The following is a 6,000-nucleotide window of genomic DNA, read 5'->3' on the forward strand; positions in this document are numbered from 1 at the left end:
CATTTGTTGCGAGATTGGGATGCATATAAGATGAAACTTAAGGAGAGATTTGATGATGTGTTGGAGGATCCGATTGCTGAGCTTAAAAAGTTACACGAGACTGATGGTATTGTTGATTATCACCAAAAATTTGAGTTGCTTAGAACAAGGGTTAATATGTCCGAGGATTACTTGGTTAGTGCTTACCTTGCAGGCCTAAGAATGGATACTCAGATGCATGTACGTATGTTTCAGCCGCAAACAGTACACCACTGCTTGATGTTGGGTCGCCTCTATGAGAAAGCTCACCCCACGAAGCCTATTTCACAGTTTGGGACATCGACTAAGCCATCTTCTGGTAACATGAGTGGAAAAGGTATTCTTGGTGTAAAGAAGGAGCCGTATTCTGGAGGTTATTCGGAGAAGAAGACGGATGAAAAGGGTGATGGGGTAGGCTCCAAGAAGTTTTTATCTAATGCAGAAATGAGTGATAGAAGGGCTAAAGGTTTGTGTTATTTCTGCGATGAAAAATATACTCCTGACCATTACCTAAAACATAAGAGAAAGCAGTTGTACCTTATCGAAGTTGGGGGTGGAGAGGATGAGAGTGATGAGGAAGAGGAGAGTCTGGAAACCATGGAGGTCACACCTAGAGTGTCTGTAAGTGCAGTATCTGGTGTAGAGGAGTATGACACAATGAGAGTGAAAGGGTTGTATGGGAAAAGAATTATTTTCATGCTGGTTGATTCGGGTTCAACTCACAACTTCATGGACCCTCGTTCTGCAGAAAGATTGGGTTGTGTGATCGACTCGTCTCAAATGACACGAGTATCAGTTGCGGATGGAAGGAAGTTGATGGTTCATGGAGCAGTCTATAACTTTCAGTGGACTTTCCAAAATACAACATTCACTGCAGACTTTATGTTGATTCCATTGGGAGGTTGTGACATGGTTTTGGGGATCCAGTGGCTTTGAACCTTAGGAGTTATCTCGTGGGAATTCAAGGAACTGGAAATGAGTTTTAAGTATGGGAACCAAAGGGTGATGTTGCATTGTATTAAGCCAGGATCGGTACGAGGAGTGAAAGCAAACAAATTGAAGAAGATAAGAGACCAAGAGGCTCAAATCTCTATGATATACGCAACAGAAGGAGGAAACATGGAGGAAATGCAGTTATGCAGTATAGAGGGTGAAAACTCGGTTCTTGCAGAGGATTCAGGAATTGGAGAAGTAGTGCAGGAGTTCGAGGAGATCTTCAAAGAACCGACTACACTACCTCCTTCCAGAGAAAACCATGACCATAAGATACCACTAAAAGAGGGAGCAAACCCAATCAATATCCGTCCGTATCGCTATGCAGTCCACCAAAAGAACGAGATTGATAAGATGGTAGGAGAACTATTAGAAGTGGGCACCATTCAGGGTAGTTCCAGTCCGTATGCATCCCCTGTAGTCTTGGTCAAGAAGAAGGACGGGACATGGAGACTCTGTGTCGATTACAGAGGACTTAACGAGTTAACAGTAAAGGACAGGTTCCCTATTCCTCTTATTGAGGATTTATTGGATGAGTTGGGAGGGTCTAGTGTATTCTCAAAGATTGATCTAAGAGCAGGGTATCATCAGGTGAGGATGGATCCTATGGATGTGCTTAAAACAACGTTTAAAACCCACAATGGGCACTATGAATACCTGGTGATGCCTTTTGGCCTAACCAACGCCCCTGCAACCTTCCAGAATTTGATGAACACGGTATTCAGGAAGTTTCTGCGGCGGTTCGTACTCATATTCTTTGATGACATATTGGTATATAGTGCCACGAAAGAAGAACATGCGGAGCACTTGAGAGCTGTTTTCCAACTGATGAAGGAGAATCAATTATACGCCAAACGGAGTAAGTGCAGTTTTGCCACGGATAAGGTAGAGTACCTTGGGCATTATATCGAAGGTCGTGGTGTTTCTACTGATCCAAATAAGGTGGTGGCAGTCGCAGAATGGCCGATACCAGTGTCCTTGAAGCAGTTGAGGGGATTTCTTGGATTAGCTGGCTACTATCGCCGGTTCGTGCGTAACTTTGGGACTATAGCTCGACCATTAACAGCGTTAACTAAGAAAGATGCGTTTTTATGGTCAGGAGAGGCTCAACAAGCTTTTGAAGAGCTGAAAAAGGCTTTATGTGAGGCTCCAGTATTAGCTCTTCCACGTTTCGATAGACCATTTGTGGTGGAAACAGATGCGAGTTCTCAAGGAATAGGTGCAGTGCTGATGCAAGATGGGCATCCCATAGCCTACATTAGTCGCCATTTAAAGGGGAAACAGCTGCTATTGTCCATTTATGACAAGGAACTGTTGGCGGTGGTATTTGCAGTTCAAAAATGGCGCCATTACCTCCTCCCTAATCATTTCATAATCAAAACAGACCAGAGAAGCCTTAAATACCTGTTGGATCAACGTTTAAACACGCCTATTCAGCAGCAGTGGTTACCGNAGTTGCTTAGAACAAGGGTCAATATGTCCGAGGATTACTTGGTTAGTGCTTACCTTGCAGGCCTAAGAGTGGATACTCCGATGCATGTACATATGTTTCAGCCTCAAACAGTACACCACTGCTTGATGTTGGGTCGCCTCTATGAGAAAGCTCACCCCACGAAGCCTATTTCACAGTTTGGGACATCGACTAAGCCATCTTCTGGTAACATGAGTGGAAAAGGTATTCTTGGTGTAAAGAAGGAGCCGTATTCTGGAGGTTATTCGGAGAAGAAGACGGATGAAAAGGGTGATGGGGTAGGCTCCAAGAAGTTTTTATCTAATGCAGAAATGAGTGATAGAAGGGCTAAAGGTTTGTGTTATTTCTGCGATGAAAAATATACTCCTGACCATTACCTAAAACATAAGAGAAAGCAGTTGTACCTTATCGAAGTTGGGGGTGGAGAGGATGAGAGTGATGAGGAAGAGGAGAGTCTGGAAACCATGGAGGTCACACCTAGAGTGTCTGTAAGTGCAGTATCTGGTGTAGAGGAGTATGACACAATGAGAGTGAAAGGGTTGTATGGGAAAAGAATTATTTTCATGCTGGTTGATTCGGGTTCAACTCACAACTTCATGGACCCTCGTTCTGCAGAAAGATTGGGTTGTGTGATCGACTCGTCTCAAATGACACGAGTATCAGTTGCGGATGGAAGGAAGTTGATGGTTCATGGAGCAGTCTATAACTTTCAGTGGACTTTCCAAAATACAACATTCACTGCAGACTTTATGTTGATTCCATTGGGAGGTTGTGACATGGTTTTGGGGATCCAGTGGCTTTGAACCTTAGGAGTTATCTCGTGGGAATTCAAGGAACTGGAAATGAGTTTTAAGTATGGGAACCAAAGGGTGATGTTGCATTGTATTAAGCCAGGATCGGTACGAGGAGTGAAAGCAAACAAATTGAAGAAGATAAGAGACCAAGAGGCTCAAATCTCTATGATATACGCAACAGAAGGAGGAAACATGGAGGAAATGCAGTTATGCAGTATAGAGGGTGAAAACTCGGTTCTTGCAGAGGATTCAGGAATTGGAGAAGTAGTGCAGGAGTTCGAGGAGATCTTCAAAGAACCGACTACACTACCTCCTTCCAGAGAAAACCATGACCATAAGATACCACTAAAAGAGGGAGCAAACCCAATCAATATCCGTCCGTATCGCTATGCAGTCCACCAAAAGAACGAGATTGATAAGATGGTAGGAGAACTATTAGAAGTGGGCACCATTCAGGGTAGTTCCAGTCCGTATGCATCCCCTGTAGTCTTGGTCAAGAAGAAGGACGGGACATGGAGACTCTGTGTCGATTACAGAGGACTTAACGAGTTAACAGTAAAGGACAGGTTCCCTATTCCTCTTATTGAGGATTTATTGGATGAGTTGGGAGGGTCTAGTGTATTCTCAAAGATTGATCTAAGAGCAGGGTATCATCAGGTGAGGATGGATCCTATGGATGTGCTTAAAACAACGTTTAAAACCCACAATGGGCACTATGAATACCTGGTGATGCCTTTTGGCCTAACCAACGCCCCTGCAACCTTCCAGAATTTGATGAACACGGTATTCAGGAAGTTTCTGCGGCGGTTCGTACTCATATTCTTTGATGACATATTGGTATATAGTGCCACGAAAGAAGAACATGCGGAGCACTTGAGAGCTGTTTTCCAACTGATGAAGGAGAATCAATTATACGCCAAACGGAGTAAGTGCAGTTTTGCCACGGATAAGGTAGAGTACCTTGGGCATTATATCGAAGGTCGTGGTGTTTCTACTGATCCAAATAAGGTGGTGGCAGTCGCAGAATGGCCGATACCAGTGTCCTTGAAGCAGTTGAGGGGATTTCTTGGATTAGCTGGCTACTATCGCCGGTTCGTGCGTAACTTTGGGACTATAGCTCGACCATTAACAGCGTTAACTAAGAAAGATGCGTTTTTATGGTCAGGAGAGGCTCAACAAGCTTTTGAAGAGCTGAAAAAGGCTTTATGTGAGGCTCCAGTATTAGCTCTTCCACGTTTCGATAGACCATTTGTGGTGGAAACAGATGCGAGTTCTCAAGGAATAGGTGCAGTGCTGATGCAAGATGGGCATCCCATAGCCTACATTAGTCGCCATTTAAAGGGGAAACAGCTGCTATTGTCCATTTATGACAAGGAACTGTTGGCGGTGGTATTTGCAGTTCAAAAATGGCGCCATTACCTCCTCCCTAATCATTTCATAATCAAAACAGACCAGAGAAGCCTTAAATACCTGTTGGATCAACGTTTAAACACGCCTATTCAGCAGCAGTGGTTACCGAAGCTTCTAGAGTTTGACTATGAGATACAGTACAAAGCAGGGAAAGACAATTTGGTTGCAGACGCATTGTCCAGGGTTGAAGGAGCGGAGGTTTTACACATGGCGATGACAGTTGTAGAGTGTGACTTAATGAAGGAGATTCAGGATCAATATGAGCAAGATATGGAGATTAAGGACATTGTTGAATCTCTTAAAAAAAATCCGGCTGCGAAGAAACATTACTCGTTGGTTCAGGGGGTCTTGCGTCGAAAGAGTAAGATAGTGGTTCCAGCAAAACAAGAACTGCGGTTTTCTATCCTTCAATGGCTACATTGTTCGGGTAGCAGTGGGCATTCGGGTAGAGATGCAACGCTCCAACGAGTCAAAGGGCTATTCTATTGGAAGGGAATGCTGAAAGACATTCATGCATACATTCGAGCTTGTGATGTCTGTCAACGCTGTAAGTATGAAACAGTGGCGAGTCCTGGTCCATTGCAGCCATTACCAATCCCTGAAACATTATGGACTGACCTCTCCATGGATTTCATAGACGGCTTACCAGAGTCAGCAGGAAAGGATGTGATTCTGGTCATAGTCGACAGGCTGAGCAAAGCAGCACATTTTATAGCTCTGTCACACCCTTATACGGTGATAACAGTGGCTCACGCATTCATGGACAACATTTTCAAACTCCACGGTTGTCCCAAGTCCATTGTGAGTGACAGAGACAAGATATTTCTGAGTTCGTTTTGGAAGGAGTTGTTTGCGATGCAAGGGGTGGAGTTGAAATTTTCAAGTGCCTATCATCCACAGAGTGACGGTCAGACTGAAGTGGTAAATCGTTGCCTGGAAACTTATCTTCGGTGTATGTGCAGTGATCGACCTTTTGAATGGAGTAAGTGGCTTCCTTTGGCTGAGTATTGGTATAACACCACATTCCACTCCGCGACTCAGTCGACCCCTTTTGAAGCTGTTTACGGTCAAGCCCCTCCTGTTCATCTGTCGTACCTTCCGGGAGAGTCTAAGGTTGCAGTGGTGGCTAAGAGTTTACAGGAACATGAGAGTATGATTCTGATCTTGAAGTTCCACCTGTTAAGAGCTCAGCACAGGATGCAGGCATTTGCAAACCAGCACCGCACTGAGAGAAGCTTTGACATTGGAGACTATGTGTTCGTCAAGCTCCAACCATATCACCAGCAATCAGTGGTGGTTCGTAGCAATGAAAAG

The sequence above is a fragment of the Camelina sativa genome, chromosome 4, assembly GCF_000633955.1.
Source record: "Camelina sativa cultivar DH55 chromosome 4, Cs, whole genome shotgun sequence".
In the NCBI taxonomy this organism is placed as follows: domain Eukaryota; kingdom Viridiplantae; phylum Streptophyta; class Magnoliopsida; order Brassicales; family Brassicaceae; genus Camelina; species Camelina sativa.